This window comes from Ranitomeya variabilis, chromosome 1, assembly GCF_051348905.1.
Source record: "Ranitomeya variabilis isolate aRanVar5 chromosome 1, aRanVar5.hap1, whole genome shotgun sequence".
Taxonomy (NCBI): domain Eukaryota; kingdom Metazoa; phylum Chordata; class Amphibia; order Anura; family Dendrobatidae; genus Ranitomeya; species Ranitomeya variabilis.
The window spans coordinates 818,254,652-818,275,092 of NC_135232.1; positions in this window are offsets into that span (position 1 = coordinate 818,254,652).

Here is a 20,441-nt window from a genome sequence, read left to right on the forward strand (position 1 = left end):
ACCAAATCGCCAAGGTATACCCTTATAGAGCAGTCCTAACTAATGTATGCAATCCCTATCTGATGTATTTAAAACCTGATTATCTGTATAGTACCTGTATGAGCAGGGTTCAGAGAGAAAAAAATATACATGTGGACATGCAGGATGGAACAGCTTAAATGCAAATGACCCACAGAGGAGTGGTGGACTCCCCAGTCTTGTAGAAACAAGAGAACAATTATAGAACCAGAAACACATGGGCTACTTGCACACTGAACAAGTCTGTAGGAACCTGTTCACACCACCAGAAAACTTGAAGACACAAAAAAGCACAGTGAGGTCAAAAATACTCTGTTGTAAAAAAATCACAGTAATAAGCAAGTGCTAGTCAAAAGATGTAAAGAAAACAGGGTATTTAGTTGATACGTTTTTTTGCAAAAAATGTATACTAAGCTGCTCCACCAAATCGCCAAGGTATACCCTTATAGAGCAGTCCTAACTAATGTATGCAATCCCTATCTGATGTATTTAAAACCTGATTATCTGTATAGTACCTGTATAAGCAGGGTTCAGAGAGAAAAAAATATACATGTGGACATGCAGGATGGAACAGCTTAAATGCAAATGACCCACAGAGGAGTGGTGGACTCCCCAGTCTTGTAGAAACAAGAGAACAATTATAGAACCAGAAACACATGGGCTACTTGCACACTGAACAAGTCTGTAGGAACCTGTTCACACCACCAGAAAACTTGAAGACACAAAAAAGCACAGTGAGGTCAAAAATACTCTGTTGTAAAAAAATCACAGTAATAAGCAAGTGCTAGTCAAAAGATGTAAAGAAAACAGGGTATTTAGTTGATACGTTTTTTTGCAAAAAAATGTATACTAAGCTGCTCCACCAAATCGCCAAGGTATACCCTTATAGAGCAGTCCTAACTAATGTATGCAATCCCTATCTGATGTATTTAAAACCTGATTATCTGTATAGTACCTGTATAAGCAGGGTTCAGAGAGAAAAAAATATACATGTGGACATGCAGGATGGAACAGCTTAAATGCAAATGACCCACAGAGGAGTGGTGGACTCCCCAGTCTTGTAGAAACAAGAGAACAATTATAGAACCAGAAACACATGGGCTACTTGCACACTGAACAAGTCTGTAGGAACCTGTTCACACCACCAGAAAACTTGAAGACACAAAAAAGCACAGTGAGGTCAAAAATACTCTGTTGTAAAAAAATCACAGTAATAAGCAAGTGCTAGTCAAAAGATGTAAAGAAAACAGGGTATTTAGTTGATACGTTTTTTTGCAAAAAAATGTATACTAAGCTGCTCCACCAAATCGCCAAGGTATACCCTTATAGAGCAGTCCTAACTAATGTATGCAATCCCTATCTGATGTATTTAAAACCTGATTATCTGTATAGTACCTGTATAAGCAGGGTTCAGAGAGAAAAAAATATACATGTGGACATGCAGGATGGAACAGCTTAAATGCAAATGACCCACAGAGGAGTGGTGGACTCCCCAGTCTTGTAGAAACAAGAGAACAATTATAGAACCAGAAACACATGGGCTACTTGCACACTGAACAAGTCTGTAGGAACCTGTTCACACCACCAGAAAACTTGAAGACACAAAAAAGCACAGTGAGGTCAAAAATACTCTGTTGTAAAAAAATCACAGTAATAAGCAAGTGCTAGTCAAAAGATGTAAAGAAAACAGGGTATTTAGTTGATACGTTTTTTTGCAAAAAAATGTATACTAAGCTGCTCCACCAAATCGCCAAGGTATACCCTTATAGAGCAGTCCTAACTAATGTATGCAATCCCTATCTGATGTATTTAAAACCTGATTATCTGTATAGTACCTGTATAAGCAGGGTTCAGAGAGAAAAAAATATACATGTGGACATGCAGGATGGAACAGCTTAAATGCAAATGACCCACAGAGGAGTGGTGGACTCCCCAGTCTTGTAGAAACAAGAGAACAATTATAGAACCAGAAACACATGGGCTACTTGCACACTGAACAAGTCTGTAGGAACCTGTTCACACCACCAGAAAACTTGAAGACACAAAAAAGCACAGTGAGGTCAAAAATACTCTGTTGTAAAAAAAATCACAGTAATAAGCAAGTGCTAGTCAAAAGATGTAAAGAAAACAGGGTATTTAGTTGATACGTTTTTTTGCAAAAAAATGTATACTAAGCTGCTCCACCAAATCGCCAAGGTATACCCTTATAGAGCAGTCCTAACTAATGTATGCAATCCCTATCTGATGTATTTAAAACCTGATTATCTGTATAGTACCTGTATAAGCAGGGTTCAGAGAGAAAAAAATATACATGTGGACATGCAGGATGGAACAGCTTAAATGCAAATGACCCACAGAGGAGTGGTGGACTCCCCAGTCTTGTAGAAACAAGAGAACAATTATAGAACCAGAAACACATGGGCTACTTGCACACTGAACAAGTCTGTAGGAACCTGTTCACACCACCAGAAAACTTGAAGACACAAAAAAGCACAGTGAGGTCAAAAATACTCTGTTGTAAAAAAAATCACAGTAATAAGCAAGTGCTAGTCAAAAGATGTAAAGAAAAAAGGGTATTTAGTTGATACGTTTTTTTGCAAAAAATGTATACTAAGCTGCTCCACCAAATCGCCAAGGTATACCCTTATAGAGCAGTCCTAACTAATGTATGCAATCCCTATCTGATGTATTTAAAACCTGATTATCTGTATAGTACCTGTATAAGCAGGGTTCAGAGAGAAAAAAATATACATGTGGACATGCAGGATGGAACAGCTTAAATGCAAATGACCCACAGAGGAGTGGTGGACTCCCCAGTCTTGTAGAAACAAGAGAACAATTATAGAACCAGAAACACATGGGCTACTTGCACACTGAACAAGTCTGTAGGAACCTGTTCACACCACCAGAAAACTTGAAGACACAAAAAAGCACAGTGAGGTCAAAAATACTCTGTTGTAAAAAAATCACAGTAATAAGCAAGTGCTAGTCAAAAGATGTAAAGAAAACAGGGTATTTAGTTGATACGTTTTTTTGCAAAAAAATGTATACTAAGCTGCTCCACCAAATCGCCAAGGTATACCCTTATAGAGCAGTCCTAACTAATGTATGCAATCCCTATCTGATGTATTTAAAACCTGATTATCTGTATAGTACCTGTATAAGCAGGGTTCAGAGAGAAAAAAATATACATGTGGACATGCAGGATGGAACAGCTTAAATGCAAATGACCCACAGAGGAGTGGTGGACTCCCCAGTCTTGTAGAAACAAGAGAACAATTATAGAACCAGAAACACATGGGCTACTTGCACACTGAACAAGTCTGTAGGAACCTGTTCACACCACCAGAAAACTTGAAGACACAAAAAAGCACAGTGAGGTCAAAAATACTCTGTTGTAAAAAAAATCACAGTAATAAGCAAGTGCTAGTCAAAAGATGTAAAGAAAACAGGGTATTTAGTTGATACGTTTTTTTGCAAAAAAATGTATACTAAGCTGCTCCACCAAATCGCCAAGGTATACCCTTATAGAGCAGTCCTAACTAATGTATGCAATCCCTATCTGATGTATTTAAAACCTGATTATCTGTATAGTACCTGTATAAGCAGGGTTCAGAGAGAAAAAAATATACATGTGGACATGCAGGATGGAACAGCTTAAATGCAAATGACCCACAGAGGAGTGGTGGACTCCCCAGTCTTGTAGAAACAAGAGAACAATTATAGAACCAGAAACACATGGGCTACTTGCACACTGAACAAGTCTGTAGGAACCTGTTCACACCACCAGAAAACTTGAAGACACAAAAAAGCACAGTGAGGTCAAAAATACTCTGTTGTAAAAAAATCACAGTAATAAGCAAGTGCTAGTCAAAAGATGTAAAGAAAACAGGGTATTTAGTTGATACGTTTTTTTGCAAAAAAATGTATACTAAGCTGCTCCACCAAATCGCCAAGGTATACCCTTATAGAGCAGTCCTAACTAATGTATGCAATCCCTATCTGATGTATTTAAAACCTGATTATCTGTATAGTACTGTGATAGAAATATATATATCATGTAGATCTCACTTGCATGTATACTCCTCTATAATCAAATATATACTTATATGCTCACAGCTAATATATATATTATAATCAATGGTTTAAAATGGCTGACACGAACTGAACTGATATAAGCCTGATATAACCCAGACAGATCATATGGGGTTTTCCACCCCTAAAAGCAGAACAGAGTCAGATGTTTGGTGACTGCTGGTCAGGTGTCTCCACTTTGTCCTAGACAGAGAACTCGAGTTTAGTTGCTTGATCAGCAGTCATATGAGCATTAATCACAATATTCCATATATGTTTAGATAACCAATGACAGAGGAGCTAGACAATATGATAATTAACTAACCACCCCTGACAACCCCTAACCACTCCTTTCTATGTGAAAATATAAAACTATGTATGTACAATAAAGTGTCAGTATTGATGGAATGTTGTTCTGTCACAGTTGTGTACAGTCCATTCTTGATGAGCGCTCAAAATACTCAGTCTAATTGGGAGCGGCCACAGCACACACAGGGATATATTTATCCAACCCTAATATTTCCATAACAGAATGGCGCCCAACGCGGGGCACGGATGAAAGCACGGGATCCTTCTAACCGGAGATACGGAAGTGTAGCGGTGGCCTTGGCACAGGGGCAGGAGACTGCGCAGCTCCATAAGTAAGGTAAGAAAATATTATCATCTTACCTGAAAGTCCCCTGTGCCCAGTCCTTGTCTATGCCTCTTGCCGGTCAGATGTGGTCACAAATTCCCAGGTAGTGTAAAAAATCCGTAGCCACGAATCCACCCTGGGAGGTGTCTGCTGTGGACCGTGTATATGTTTTGTGTAAAATCCGAGAGAGGAAGAAAAAGTGACTTTTGTTTGTGGTTGCTGAGAAACAGACCGCAGGAGGCCAAATCGCTCGATAAGTTATTGCAGGATTCCCGTGCATAGGAGGAACACGCAGAGTTCCGGGGCAGGTAGTCCCATGTTCCAGGCACGGGTAGTGATAACTTAAGAGGGCTACTGCAGATTCCCGTAGTGCCGGCGATCCAGTCAGGACGTCCGGACCGGGGTGGTAGATTTCCCGCTTGTTGTGCTTCTCAAGCACTCAGGTGGCCCGGGCGCAGGTGCGTCCAGTGCGATTGGCAGTAGTCTGTTCCCAGCGCAGCCTGCATGTGTCACAGAATTTAAAAGGGCATCTCTCGGATTGTCTATCTGTCTGTTTGTGTCATGTACTATTGCCGCTTTAAGAAGCAGAAATAGTTCTCTTGTCCGAACTTCCTCTTTCTCCGTGCTGTTTAGCAGAGAGATATGCATTGTAAATCAAACTGTCACATCTGGTTTTTTCTGACTGCAATGCTGGCTATGTGTAGTTTTTTTTTGTGAAGAAGGGAAATTTAAGTTGTATCTATCATTTTTGATGTGACATAAGTGTTTTCAGAAACGTGATTTTAGTGACATTTGATATTATTGCAATGGCATACGTGATATCTAAGAGGAAGTGTGTCTCTGACTGCATTTGAGCGCAGAGATTCTAAAGGAAAAAAAAAAAAAGAGAGAAAAGCCGTTTTAATTTTTAGGTTTTTTTACTCTCTTAAGGGGTTTTTTTCTTTTTGCGGCATTTTAAAATTTTTAATTAAGTTTTCCTCAATCTTCAATCTCTTTACCTTTTTTATTATTTATTTATTTTTGAAAAAAGTTTTTTTTCCTCTTGTATCAAAGTTTGGAGTTTTTGGTTGTGAACTACGTTTTTGACGGTTTTTCTTATCGTTTTGAGTTTTTCTTAGTGTTTTATATACTCATTTTTAGAAGTTTTTTTTAGTACTGTTTTCTTTTCTCATTTTTGTGTGTTTTTCATTTTCATTTTTTTGCTTTTGCTATGGGGAATAAAGTGGCCGAGCAACAGGAAAGTCTTTTTACTTCCTGATGAGAAAACAGCCCTTAGATAGTGGCAGGACACGAAGGTATTAAGTATGTAAAGATTTTTGGAAGGTATAAAGTACGTGAAATTCATTAGAATGGCAGACTTCAAGCTGCGGAATGGCATGACGTAGAAAGGAAAATAAGGGAAGTTACAGTAGCTGATGTTAGATTGCTGAATACTAATACATGGTATGAAGTGGCAGCAGAGCTTACATCGTTTAGGTGGTACAGGAAGTGATTTTTGTGGGTATGAGACGGGAGAATCTGCGCAGTCTGCTTTTAGCAGAATCCATGGTATAGGTGGTTATTTTTGCACAGTATGTGGTGCGCCCCATCTCTCCCTACAGGGAGAAGGCATAATTGCTCCTCTCTATTATTCTTGTTGTGCTCCTCTATCCTCTTTTTTCCTCTGTCAGTCTTTTCTCTCCGCATTCTCTCTTTCCTTTCCTCTCCACTCCCCCACCACACCTTTTCTCTCTCTCTCTCTTCCCCTCCTTCTCCACCCTCCATTTTCTTCTCACCCTCCACTCCCCTCCTTCTCTCTCCTCTCTTCACCACTCCTCTCTCCACCTTTCTCCTCTCTCTCTATTCCTTTGTCTCACTCCTCAACCCCTCCCCCTTCTTCTTCCTCTTTTTCCCTCCTTGTTGCCGGCTGGGCCAACGCCCAATTCAAACAATATGGTGCTTACAGCACAAGGTGTCCCTGGCACAGTCCAGCCATTGCCAGTTGTGATATCGGGGAAAGAAGGTGAAAGCCCCCCCCCTACAGTGGGCAGCCCTAGACACATCAGGTAGCAGACAGCTCAGCCCTGGGTGCAGAGGGGGGAGGAATGATATCAGAACGAGCTCACTGACAGATCCTCCGTTACCTCATTTCACAGTCAACAATATTGTAACCCTTAAGGTTTTACGTGAACTTTGATATCACCATGTATTGATAATGTACAGCTTCAGCACCGGTCAGAGCTGCCTACATCCACATTCACACCAACATGAAACTATAAGCCTAATCCATCATAGCTTCAGCAAGGGGGGAGACATCCTCACATAAAAAAGCAACTTCTAAGTCCAAAATCAGTCAGTGTATGACCCCAGTACAAGCCATCACAACTATTCCTCTGATGAAGATGAAGAGGGAACATCATACATGCTGTCTAGTACTAGAAAAGAAACCCACAGGCACCAAGAATGCAAGGGCAGATAGACAAGGGCAGATAGAGGCACCGCCATTACACTATGTGCACTGCACTTCAAGTCAGATGACAATAGTCCAGACCCAGGGATGCATCCCATGCCATTTTACCGAAGAAAGTAGCAGAAGCAGTAAACATATGCAGCCACCTGGAATGATCTCTGGGCCATGAATGAAAATAGAAGCAGGTGATGCACTCTGGCCAATCATGAAGGAACAATTCAAACTTCCAGCAGAATCAGACGTACATGCTTGGAAGTCAGGGCCACAGCTAATTGAACAACTCAGAGAGTGGGCCAAAGGCAGGCTGGCCGGACAGGCCCTCAGCTTACATGACATGAGCCAAGAAAAGACAGAGTCTGTAAAGAAGTTTCATTGCAGAGTAATGCAAGTATCCCAAGACTTGGGCTTTACCATTCATGACCAGATACACAGGCCTTTGGGCATGGACTGAGACAGCCAATCAGGAAACCACTGATAGTGGCTAGGCCTAGGAACAGGTCAATAGCAGTGGACTGACCCAGAAAAAAAAAAATGTTTTATGTGCGCCTAGGAGACTGTTTATTGCCGATTGTCACCAAAACTGCCGCCATTATAGCACCAACAAAGAGCGCGAAGAAGGAAATGGGTGCCATGCTGCTGAGAACGCTGGAAGGGGAGCCAGAGGTGAAGACGCTACAAAGTGCTGATTGACACACCAGAAGAACCGCTGCAGACTCCAGAGAGGAGACACCGACCTCAATAAGGTTAGCAAAGGGGAGAAGCTATGTCAGACCAGGGGTAAGAAGTGACGGCAGATGCAGCCGCAGCCCCTGTAATGCCCCAAGACCTTGGGTTGAATGCAGCCGCCGGTCTCATGGCACCCCCGGGCCTCGCCACGAATGCACCTGCAGGCCCTGTCTTACCACCGCAGCTTCAATCAGTAGGCCGGACCCCGCTGCCGCTACAGTACCCATCATGCCGTTGTCCACAGTAGCCAAAGGGATTGAGTCCCAACCAGGGGTGCAGAAGACAGCCCCTCTCATGGTGACTACTAACCTGGAAGTGCAACCACCCTACAAAGACAGAAGAAGTGTCAAGTGTTACATCTGTGGCAAGTTTGGCCATTTCCAGAACCAGTGCAAAGCACTCACGCCCCCGAAGAGACTGGACTCATGCAACCCAAGAGTTGGTCCAGAGAAACAGGTCAAGGAGGAAGTGCAGAAAGCAGTGAAGTACCCCGTCCATAGGACAAAGGCAAGCAAGCCAGGCCCGCAAGACACTATGCTCCTGACATGTAAAACTTCATCTGCAAGACCAATACCTCAAATTACCCTTAAAGTGGATGGCGTTGTCAGATCCAAAGTGGTGCAGCCAGAAGTGTGATGACACATGTGGAACTCACTGATCCCACCTGCCTATCAGAATCCTCTGTGTCTCGCATGGGCATTGATGGTCAAGTCAGACATTCTCAGCTTACAAAGCCACTGAGCGTGTGCACTCAGCCAGGACACTCTATCCTGTCCCAGTTTGTGGTGTAAAGGACCTGCCACTCAACGTACTGGGAGCGAACCTACTGCAGAAGCTGAAGGCAACCACAGTGTTCCAGGGAGATGGGACAGTGACACTTTCTTCATCCCTGACCCGAGAAGAGTCATGCTGGCGGCCCTACAAGAACATTAAACAATTGATGAGGCCTACCCAAGGAGGTACTGGATGTAGTACCAGAAAGTCTATGGTCTAAGGGACCCCAGCACATGAGAAAACCTCAAGTTGCCCCAGTACGGGTGTCACTCAAGCCATGTACCCCGTACCCTCGTAAGGCCCAGGCCAGGCATAGAGTCAAGCTGCCTCTGACCAACTGAAGGTCTACCTGGAAATAGGAATCATTGTTCCTCGCACATCGCCTTGCAATACCCCGCTTTTCCCCGTCAAGAAAAAGACTGTAAAAGGAGAGCCAGCCAAGTTCAGAATGGTATATAACCTGAGAGCTGAGAATGACGCCACGGTGTTTGAAACTGCAATTATGCCGAATCCGCACACTCTGCTCTCAAATGTGCCTGCCAAAGCAAAAGTGTTCACAGTGACCGACCTGGCTAAGGTTTTCTCCAGTGTTCCCCCTTCACCCGGATGACCAGTTCCTGTTTGCCTTAATACACCAGGGGGGACACCACACATGGACAGTGATGCCACAGTGGGCCCAGAACAGCCCTTCACAGTTCACCAAAGCAATGTCCACAGTTCTCACCAACCGAGTCACAGAACATGCAGAAGTGACCCTGCTACAATACATGGACAATCTACTCCTTTGTGCAATTGACTTTGACGTGTGTAAAGCCCATTCCTTGTATCTCCTACTCTACCTGGCGGAGCAGCACTGCAAGATCTCAAAGAACGAAGTCCAGTGGTGTCTGAAGCAAGTTACATTCCAGAGACACTGTATTGCTCGCCAGGCGAAACACCTGACAGATGACCGGAAGACCACAGTGGAGAAGATGGTCCTACAGGTCTTCCTTGGCCCCGTTCCTCCTGACTGATGCAGTCTTCAGCTCGTTCAATAAGTTAAAAGGCACAGTAGTCTCAGCACCAGCACTAGGCCCATCTGACTACGAGAAGCCATTCCGTCTCTACTTGATGAGAAAAGAAGGCCTTGCTACTGGAGTCCTGACACAGCTTCAGGGGGGAAAGCAGAGACTTTCGGACTACTTTTCAGCTTGCCTGGATCCAGTTGCAAGGGGAGCCTCTTCCTCCCGCATGAGAGCAGCAGTTGCGGCACATGCCCTCCTGGACAGGACTACTGACATCAGTGGAAAAACCATGGGAAATCCTGGCTCTGCATGACATCTCAGCAATCCTCAACCAAACCCAGCTAAAACATCTCTCCACCGCCAGACATCTTTGCCTCCAGTGCTCTCTACTCCTGCCCAACAATGTCACCATCTCCAAATGCACAGTCCTCAATCCGCCCACTCTACTCCCACTCCCAAGGGGGGATACAGATACGGATCCTCAGATAAAAAGTCTGATCAAAATCTGCATGATACCTTCTGCAGGGATCTAAATTTGCTCCGGACGGATGACCATGATTGCTTCAGCATCATGCAACAGGAAACAGCAGGGCTACCCAAGGTGGCAGAAGAGCCACTGACCAACCCAGAGTTGATCCTTTATGTGGATGGCTCCAGATTTGCAGATGATGAAGGAAGATTCCACACGGGAGGTGCAGCGACCAGCAATCAAGAGATCCTGTGGTCCAGAAGTCTGCCGCCCAGTCTGTCAGCCCAGGAAGCAGAACTGATAGCGCTGATGAAGGCCTACCAGATGGCAGAAGACAAGACTGAGAAAATGTATACCGATTCAAGGTACTTGCATGGCATAGCACACGACTTCGGACCCATCTGGGCTGCAAGGGACTTCATAACAGCCAGCGGAACAACCGTGAAGCATCAATGGAGCCATTAAGGACCTGCTGAACACACTTCAATTTCCAAAAGTGGTGACAATGCTAAAAGTCAAAGCGCATGGAAAACTGAACACAGTAGGGGCACGAGGCAACAACATGGCGGATATGGCAGCCAAAGAAACAGTCAAGGGAAGACAATATGGACAAGTGGAAGAGGTCGTAGAGCCGGACGGCTACTACAGGACGGCTGAAGACAGGAAACCTGACAAGATGACATCCTGGGATCTGCTCAAAAAAGTTGCAAGAGCAAGCCCCAAAGGACAAGAAGGAATGCTGGATGCAGAAGTGAGCAACACATGAAGAAGGAAGGGTATACTAAATGGACTACAAACCCTGTTTACCCCGAAGCATGTACCCTATGGTGGTCCAGTGGGCACATGGGCACACACACAGATTAAAGACACAGATGAATGATCCGATTGGTGCTTACTGGTTCACTCCAGAAATCTCCACCCTAACAGCCAAGTTCATAAACAGCTGTCTGACCTGTGGCAAATGCAACCCTGGGAGAATGAAGAAAGTTCCCACACATCGTCTTGCCAGACCACTGTACCCCCTTCCAGAGGATCCAGATAGACCACATCCAGATGCCGCCAAGTGGAGAATTCGAATATGCCCTTGTGGCCGTGGACGTGTTCTCAGGATGGCCAGAAGCTTTCCCAGTGAGGAACCAGTCAGCAAAGACTACTGCAAAGAAGCTACTCTCAGAGACGAGATATGCAGCTATGGGGTCCCAGAAGTGATAGAGAGTGACCAGGGACCTGCATTCACAGCAAACCTCACATGAGAGATCTAGTCAGCAGTAGGGTCAGACTTAGGCCTACACACTCCCAATCACACTACTCAGTGTTAGGCACACTCCCAGAGGCCCAGAAAAGCTGTCACCATATGAAATTTTGTTTGTGTCTAGTCCCAGGTTAGGGGTATCCTTTCCCTTAGCAGCTGATTATGTAATATGATACTTTGTCTGCTTATGTAATTGAAATCACCAAGAAACTTGCTAACATCCATTCTCGAGTTTTTTTTTCTTCATTGCCAGATCCAGATTCAGTGTCCGGTATGCACTCCTAGAAGCCAGGAGACTGGGTGTTGGTGAAAAAGCTTGTAAGGAGAACACCACTCGATCCCAGATTTGATGGTCCTGCTCAAGTGCTGCTGATGACACCAAACTCTGTGAAACTGGAGGGAAGACTCGCTTGGATCCACTCATCGCATGGCAAGAAAGCTCCCCTACCAGAAGATGACACCCAAGCCAGAATGATGTCGTGGATGCCCTGCCTGACCGAATAGATGACCTCCCTGATAAAGACTACACATCGCTCACTACACATGCTATTGACTAAGAGACTGATTGCAACGAACCCCCGTTAGGGACAGATCTCCTGACCGCCCATTTGCGAAAAGTCTGTATGGAGTGGGGCACAGGCGTTAGGCTTGTGTCAGTTCGCCAACAGCACAAAAGAGTTGCAGCGCTTTGGGACAGGAGGCTAGGATTAGGGCAAGTGATATCTAAGGGGGGCTTGTGATAGAAATATATATATCATGTAGATCTCACTTGCATGTATACTCCTCTATAATCAAATATATACTTATATGCTCACAGCTAATATATATATTATAATCAATGGTTTAAAATGGCTGACACGAACTGAACTGATATAAGCCTGATATAACCCAGACAGATCATATGGGGTTTTTCACCCCTAAAAGCAGAACAGAGTCAGATGTTTGGTGACTGCTGGTCAGGTGTCTCCACTTTGTCCTAGACAGAGAACTCGAGTTTAGTTGCTTGATCAGCAGTCATATGAGCATTAATCACAATATTCCATATATGTTTAGATAACCAATGACAGAGGAGCTAGACAATATGATAATTAACTAACCACCCCTGACAACCCCTAACCACTCCTTTCTATGTGAAAATATAAAACTATGTATGTACAATAAAGTGTCAGTATTGATGGAATGTTGTTCTGTCACAGTTGTGTACAGTCCATTCTTGATGAGCGCTCAAAATACTCAGTCTAATTGGGAGCGGCCACAGCACACACAGGGATATATTTATCCAACCCTAATATTTCCATAACAGTACCTGTATAAGCAGGGTTCAGAGAGAAAAAAATATACATGTGGACATGCAGGATGGAACAGCTTAAATGCAAATGACCCACAGAGGAGTGGTGGACTCCCCAGTCTTGTAGAAACAAGAGAACAATTATAGAACCAGAAACACATGGGCTACTTGCACACTGAACAAGTCTGTAGGAACCTGTTCACACCACCAGAAAACTTGAAGACACAAAAAAGCACAGTGAGGTCAAAAATACTCTGTTGTAAAAAAATCACAGTAATAAGCAAGTGCTAGTCAAAAGATGTAAAGAAAACAGGGTATTTAGTTGATACGTTTTTTTGCAAAAAAATGTATACTAAGCTGCTCCACCAAATCGCCAAGGTATACCCTTATAGAGCAGTCCTAACTAATGTATGCAATCCCTATCTGATGTATTTAAAACCTGATTATCTGTATAGTACCTGTATAAGCAGGGTTCAGAGAGAAAAAAATATACATGTGGACATGCAGGATGGAACAGCTTAAATGCAAATGACCCACAGAGGAGTGGTGGACTCCCCAGTCTTGTAGAAACAAGAGAACAATTATAGAACCAGAAACACATGGGCTACTTGCACACTGAACAAGTCTGTAGGAACCTGTTCACACCACCAGAAAACTTGAAGACACAAAAAAGCACAGTGAGGTCAAAAATACTCTGTTGTAAAAAAATCACAGTAATAAGCAAGTGCTAGTCAAAAGATGTAAAGAAAACAGGGTATTTAGTTGATACGTTTTTTTGCAAAAAAATGTATACTAAGCTGCTCCACCAAATCGCCAAGGTATACCCTTATAGAGCAGTCCTAACTAATGTATGCAATCCCTATCTGATGTATTTAAAACCTGATTATCTGTATAGTACCTGTATAAGCAGGGTTCAGAGAGAAAAAAATATACATGTGGACATGCAGGATGGAACAGCTTAAATGCAAATGACCCACAGAGGAGTGGTGGACTCCCCCACTGTGGCGAGCACATGGAGGCCTGTGCGGCCCTCCAAAGAAATGCCAGTCCACACCATTACTGACCCACTGCCAAACCGGTCATGCTGAAGGATGTTGCAGACAGCAGATCGCTCTCCACGGTGTCACCAGACTCTGTCACGTCTGCCACATGTGCTCAGTGTGAACCTGCTTTCATCTTTGAAGAGCAATTTGCCAATCCTGGTGTTCTGTGGCAAATGCCAAGTGTCCTGCATGGTGTTGGGCTGTGAGTACAACCCCCATCTGTGGACATCGGGCACTCAGACCATCCTCATGGAGTCGGTTTCTAACCGTTTGTGCTGACACATGCACATTTGTGGCCTGCTGGAAGTCATTTTGCAGGGCTCTGGCAGTGGTCCTCCTCTTCTTCCTTGCACAAAGGCTGAGGTAGAAGTCCTCCTGCCGGGTTGTTGCCCTCCTACGGCCCCTTGTCCATGTCTCCTGCTGTACTGGCCTGTCTCCTGGTAGTGCCTTGAGTAGTGTTGAGCATTCCGATACCGCAAGTATCGGGTATCGGCCGATACTTGCGGTATCGGAATTCCGATACCGAGATCCGATACTTTTGTGGTATCGGGAATCGGAATCGGAAGTTTCCAGTGTATGGTTCCCAGGGTCTGAAGGAGAGGAAACTCTCCTTCAGGCCCTGGGATCCATATTAATGTGTAAAATAAAGAATTAAAATAAAAATTATTGATATACTCACCTGTCCGGAGGCCCCTGGACATCACTGCTGGTAACCGGCAGCCTTCTTTGTTTAAAATGAGCGCGTTCAGCACCTTCCATGATGTCACGGCTTCTGATTGGTCGCGTGCCGCTCATGTGACCGCCACGCGACCAATCACAAGCCGCGATGTCATCCCTCAGGTCCTAAATTCCCTTCTAGGAATTTAGGACCTGAGGGATGACGTCAAGGCTTGTGATTGGTCGCGTGAGCGGTCACATGGGCGGCCGCGACCAATCACAAGCCGTGACGTCATCTAAGGCCCTGAACGCGCTCATTCTTAAGAAGGAAGGCTGCCGGAAAGAAGCAGGGCGCGTCCAAGGGTGAGTATATTCCTATTAGGTATATACTCACCCTCAGCTTCTTTCCGGCAGCCTTCCTTCCTAAGAATGAGCGCGTTCAGGGCCTTAGATGACGTCACGGCTTGTGATTGGTCGCGGCCGCCCATGTGATCGCCACGCGACCAATCACAAGCCGTGACGTAATTCTCAGGTCCTAAATTCCTAGAATTAGGAATTTAGGACCTGAGAATTACGTCACGGCTTGTGATTGGTCGCGTGGCGGTCACATGGGTGGCCGCGACCAATCAGAAGACGTGACGTCATGGAAGGCCCTGAACGCGCTCATTTTAAGCAAAGAAGGCTGCCGGTTACCAGCGGTAAGGTCCAGGCTGCGTCGGAGAGGTGAGTATATCAATATTTTTTATTTTAATTCTTTATTTTACACATTAATATGGATCCCAGGGCCTGAAGGAGAGTTTCCTCTCCTTCAGACCCTGGGAACCATCAGGGATACCTTCCGATACTTGAGTCCCATTGACTTGTATTGGTATCGGGTATCGGTATTGGATCAGATCCGATACTTTGCCGGTATCGGCCGATACTTTCCGATACCGATACTTTCAAGTATCGGACGGTATCGCTCAACACTAGCCTTGAGCCTTTGGACACTACGCTGACAGACACAGCAAATCTTCTTGCCACAGCTCGCATTGATGTGCCATCCTGGATGAGCTGCACTTCCTGAGCCACTTGTGTGGGTTGTAGAGTCCGTCTCATGCTACCTTGAGTATGAAAGCACATCCAACATTCAAAAGTGATCAAAACATCAGCCAGAAAGCATTGGTACTGAGATGTGAGATGTGGTCTGTGATCCCCACCTGCAGAACCACTCCTTTATTGAGTGTGTCTTGATAATTGCCAATAATTTCCATCTGTTGTCTATTCCATTTGCACAACAGCATGTGAAATTGATTGTCAAACAGTGTTGCTTCCTAAGTGGACAGTTTGACTTCACAGAAGTTTGATTCACTTGGAGTTATATTCTGTTGTTTAAGTGTTCCCTTTATTTTTTTGAGTAGTGTATATATACAGTATATACATTTATATAGCGTATTTTTCGGACTATAAGATGCACATTTTTCCTCCAAAAATGTGGAGGAAAATGGGCGGTGCTTCTTATAGTCCAGATGTACAGTACAGACCAAAAGTTTGGACACACCTTTTCATTTAAAGATTTTTCTGTATTTTCATGACTATGAAAATTGTAAATTCACACTGAAGGCATCAAAACTATGAATTAACACATGTGGAATTATATAAACTGTGAAAAGACTGAAAATATGTCTTATATTCTAGGTTCTTCAAAGTAGCCACCTTTTGCTTTGATGACTGCTTTGCACACTCTTGGCATTCTCTTGATGAGCTGCAAGAGAAAGTCACCGGAAATGGTTTTCACTTCACAGGTGTGCCCTGTCAGGTTTAATAAGTGGAATTTCTTGCCTTATAAATGGGGTTGGGACCATCAGTTGTGTTGAGCAGAAGTCTGGTGGATACACAGCTGATAGTCCTACTGAATAGACTGTTAGAATTTGTATTATGTGAAGAAAAAAGCAGCTAAGTAAAGAAAAACGAGCGGCCAGCATTACTTTAAGAAATGAAGGTCAGTCAGTCCGAAAAATTGGGAAAACATTGAAAGTGTCCCCAAGTGCAGTTGCAAAAACTATCAAGCGCTACAAAGAAACTGGCTCACATGAGGACCGCCCCAGGAAAGGAAGACCAAGAGTCACCTCTGCTTCTGAGGATAAGTTTATCTGAGTTACCAGCCTCAGAAATCGCAGGTTAACAGCAGCTCAGTTAGAGACCAGGTCAATGCCATTCAAAGTTCTAGCAGCAGACACATCTCTACAATAACTGTTAAGAGGAGACTTTGTGCTGCAGGCCTTAATGGTAAAATAGAAACCACTGCTAAGGACAGGCAACAAGCAGAAGAGACTTGTTTGGGCTAAAGAACACAATCAATGGACATTAGACCAGTGGAAATCTGTGCTTTGGTGTGATGGGTCCAAATTTGAGATCTTTGGTTCCAATCACCGTGTCTTTTTGCGATGCAGAAAAGGTGAACAGATGTACTCTACATGCCTGGTTCCCACCGTGAAGCATGGAGGAGGACTTGTGATGGTGTGGGGTGCTTTGCTGGTGGCACTGTTGGGGATTTATTCAAAATTGAAGGCATTCTGAACCAGCATGGCTACCACAGCATCTTGCAGCGGCATGCTATTCCATCCGGTTTGCGTTTAGTTGGATCATCATTTATTTTTCAACAGGACAATGACCCCAAACCCACCTCCAGGCTGTGTAAGGGCTATTTGACCAAGAAGGAGAGTGATGGGGTGCTACATCAGATGACCTGGCCTCCACAGTCACCAGACCTAAACCCAATCGAGATGGTTTGGGGTGAGCTGGACCGCAGTGTGAAGACAAAAGGGCCAACAAGTGCTAAGCATCTCTGGGAACTCCTTCAAGATTGTTGGAAGACCATTTCCGGTGACTACCTCTTGAAGCTGATCAAGAGAATGCCAAGAGTATGCAAAGCAGTCATCAAAGCAAAAGGTGGCTACTTTGAAGAACCTAGAATATAATACATATTTTCAGTTGTTTCACACTTTTTTGTGAAGTATATAATTCCAAATGTGTTAATTCATAGTTTTGATGCCTTCAGTGTGAATTTTCAATTGTCATAGTCATGAAAATACAGAAAAATCTTTAAATGAGAAAGTGTGTCCAAACTTTTGGTCTGTACTGTACCTTCTCTGGCTGTGGTGGGGAGGTGAGAGAGTGGAAGCGGTGGAGCAGCGGGTCACAGGACGCAGGAGTCGTTGGCTGTGGCTTACTTCCGTGTCCGCTGCTTAAGAAAAATGAATATTCACTGCATTCCAATCCCATGGGCATGGAGGGCCATGAATGTTTATTTCTGTTTAATAGCATCCTGGTATTCATGGTCCCATCCTTATCCTGGTATGATTGGTCCCCATCCCCATCCTGGTATGCAGGGCTCCATCAGAGAAACATAAAGAAAAAAACAAACATTACACTTAACTTCCTTCGCTCCCTCGCACCATCTTGATCCGGTGCCAGCAGCTGCTTTATGCTTATAAGCAGCGCATGGCAGAGACGTCATACGCTGCTTACAACCCAAAGGACAGCTGCCGGAATAATCACTGCTCCCCATTTCAGAACTATGTGCAACGGAGGGCATGGATTCATTGCTCTTTAGTAGTGAACACAGTGTCATCCGCAGCCGCATGCTTCCTATAGCTGCCAGACGGTCACGTGTCCCCGTGGGTACGGAAAGTATTCACACCCCTTTAAATTTTTCACTCTTTGTTTCATTGCAGCCATTTGATAAATTCAAAAAAGTTCATTTTTTCTTATTAATGTACACTCTGTACCCCATCTTGACTGAAAAAAGAAATGTAGTAATATTTGCAAATTTATTAAAAACGAAAAACTGAAATATCACATGGTTATAATTATTCAAACCCTTTGCTCAGACACTCATATTTAAATCATGTGCTGTCCATTTCCTTGTGATCCTCCTTGAGGTGCTGAACTGAAATATCATATGGTCATATGTATTCAGACTTGCTCAGTATTGAGCAGAAGCATCCTTTTGAGCTAGTACAGCCGTGAGTCTTCTTGGGAATGATGCAATGATGTTTTTCACACCTGGATTTGGGGATCCTCTGCCATTCTTCCTTGCAGATCCTCTCCAGTTCCGTCAGATTGGATGGTGAACATTGATGGACAGCCATTTTCAGGTCTCTCCAGAGATGCTCAATTGGGTTTAGGTCAGGGCCCTTGCTGGGCCAGTCAAGAATGATCACAGAGTTGTTCTGAAGCCACTCCTTTGTTATTTTAGCTATGTGCTTAGGGTCATTGTCTTGTTGGAAGGTGAACCTTCAGCCATGTCTGAGGTCCAGAGCACTCCAGAAGAGGTTTTCATCCAGCATATCTCTGTACTTGGCCGCATTCATGTTTCTTTCAATGGCAATCAGTCATCCTGTCCCTCCAGCTGAAAAACACCCCAATAGCATGATGCTGCCACCACCATGTTTCACTGTTGGGATTGTATTGGGCAGGTGATGAACAGTGTCTGGTTTTCTCCACACATACTGCTTAGAATTATCAACAAAAAGGTCTATGTTCTTCTCATCAGACCAAAGAATCTTATTTCTCATAGTCTGGGAGTCCTTCATCTGTTTTTTAGCAAACTCTATGCGGGCTTTCATATGTCTTGCACCGAGGAGAGGCTTCAGTCAGACCACTCTGCCATAAAGGCCTGACTGGTGGAGGGCTGCAGTGATAGTTGACTTTGGGGAACTTTCTCCCATCTCCCTACTGCATCTCTGGTGCTCAGCCACAGTGATCTTGGGGTTCTTCTCTACCTCTCTCACCAAGGATCTTCTTCCACAACTGTTCAGTTTGGCTAGACGGCCAGGTCTAGGAAGACTTCAGGAGTTGGTTCCAAACGTCTTCTATTTAGGGATTATGGAGGCCACTGTGCTTTTAGTAACCTTGAGTACTGCAGACATTATTTTGCAACCTTGGCCAGATCTGTGCTTTTCCACAATTCTGTCTCTGAGCTCCTTGGCCAGTTTTTTTGGCCTCATGATTCTCATTTGGTCTGAAATGCACTGTGAGCTGTGAGGTCTTATATAGACAGGTGTGTGCCTTTCCAAATCAAGTCCTATCAGTTTAATTAAACACAGCTGGCCTCCAATGAAGGAATAGAACCACCTCAAGGAGGATCATGGGGAAATGGACAGCATGTGACTTAAATATGAGTGTCTGAGCAAAGGGTCTGAATACTTATGACCATGTGATATTTCAATTTTTCTTTTTTAATAAATTTGCAAAAATTTCTACATTTCCTTTCTCAGTCAAGATGGGATGCAGAGTGTACATTAATGAGAAAAAATGAACTTTTTTGCATTTACCAAATGGCTGCAATGAAACAAAGAATGAAAAATTTAAAGAGGTCTGAATAATTTCCACACCCACTGTATATATATATGTATACACTCATATATATATATATATATATATATATATATATATACAGTAATACCCAAAAATTGGAACAGCACAACTCCTATACTTAGCTTCAGGTGCAATGCCCATAGACCACCCGTCCACCGGTCGTCTCCAATCAATATTCTGACAAAGCAGGCAGCACTCCAGTTTCCAAAAATATGCAGGACTTTAATGAACCCACATGTCTCAGCTGATATATATATATATATTTTTTTTTATAGATTAGATAGATAGATAGATAGATAGATAGATAGATAGATAGATAGATAGATAGATAGATAGATAGATAGATAGATAGATAAATCGCATCGTGTCTGGAATGGGTGGATTCACATCATGTCTGGAATGGGTGGATTGAAATCATAAAATCGTGTCTGGAATGGGTGGATTATCTGACCCCATATGTAAGTTTCTTGACTTTTACCTTAAGGCATTAGTGGAAACTTTATCATCATACACCTTGTCACCATGTTCCAAATTATTATGCAAATTAAATTTTTCTTGGATTTTCCTATATGGTCGGTGCAAATGACAGTCAGTCTAATAAAAGTCATCACCCGTTAGAGTATACATCGAATTTTATTGAAGAAACCTCCCAATGATAACAGTATAATCTCCAAAATGTATAAAAACTCAAA